We start from the raw sequence: 1150 nt of genomic DNA on the forward strand, positions 1-1150 counted from the left end.
GTCGAGTTCCTTTCCACACATGGAGTTGTTTTTTTCTAATTCATTGACTGCTGATATAATAGATTATTGGTCTTGAGAGTCAGCTGTAAATTAGGTTGAACTTTCTCAGCTTGACTCTCAACTGATCCTAAAAAAAAATTCATCACCTGCAGGTAAATGTATTGCATTGCTTCTTGTTCTGCTGAATCCCACCTCCCGAACATCCAAATTTCACGATAGTTCGACAAATATGTTGAAACTGATTCGTGTTGGAAGTTGGTGGCTTTTTGTGTCTCGACCTATAATTTATTCAATTAGATGATTGGGTCAGTCTTGAAATTACTTCGGATTCTTCACAGTTGAAAATTTACTTTCGATTGAATGCAAAGCTCAAGCTCCACGAAATCCAAATCCTGCAAAGGAATTAATGACTTTTAAAAGATTCGACGCTGTGAACAGGATTCGAACCTGCGCAGGGAAACCCCATTAGATTTCAAATCCAACGCCTTAACCTCTTGGCCATCACAGCTGCTGCTCGAATGGTAATTTTCACAGTAAAACAACTGAATTCATTTGTTGGAAGAACAAATTGTCAAGACCCAAAGATTTCGCCAAATCCTTTGCAGGATCCTAACCCAGACGAACGTTACCTTGGCAGATTGACAGGCTTTCACCGCAAACTAGATTCTGACACAGCTGAAGTTGTGGGAATGATTCTTCGTCGAATTATAGAGTCACGGATGTACACCACGAAGAGAGGATCATTGTCTCACTGCGTCCGATTGATTTTGACTCAATTGCTCATCACCTGGTGCCAAATTAGATATGCTGTTGGGTTTTCATATTCATCGAAATATGGTATTAGAAAAAAGTGATGCTAAGTCCATAAACACTAGCTACATTCGTAAAAAAAAAAAATCGGAATTAGAAAGAATGCAGAACCAATTTACAGGAATGGATCCAGCAACTAATCTGTAAGTTCTGACATCAGGTAACGAACTTGTGAGCACAAGAGAAGAAGATTAACCGAAGATTTGGTACTTGAAATCGTCTTCACGAAATTATTTGCAAAGTTTTTGCGTTTGTTCTAGAGTCATCAAGTCGTTGAACAATACAACATGGAAAGTGGCCCTTCCTTCCAACTTGACCATGGTGGACAGATATCCTAAGT

The 1150-nt window shown here is 39.0% G+C and overlaps 1 non-coding gene across 1 annotated transcript; it reads right to left on the minus strand.

The window, feature by feature from the left end:
- Positions 1-426: 426 nt before the first annotated feature.
- On the minus strand, positions 427-508 carry trnas-uga (transfer RNA serine (anticodon UGA)). The gene has a single exon. It is a non-coding gene; the product is annotated as a tRNA-Ser (tRNA).
- Positions 509-1150: the final 642 nt, after the last annotated feature.

The sequence above is a fragment of the Chiloscyllium plagiosum genome, unplaced genomic scaffold, assembly GCF_037043375.1.
Source record: "Chiloscyllium plagiosum isolate Xiang-an unplaced genomic scaffold, Cpla_swu_hap1 HiC_scaffold_39, whole genome shotgun sequence".
Taxonomy (NCBI): Eukaryota; Metazoa; Chordata; class Chondrichthyes; order Orectolobiformes; family Hemiscylliidae; genus Chiloscyllium; species Chiloscyllium plagiosum.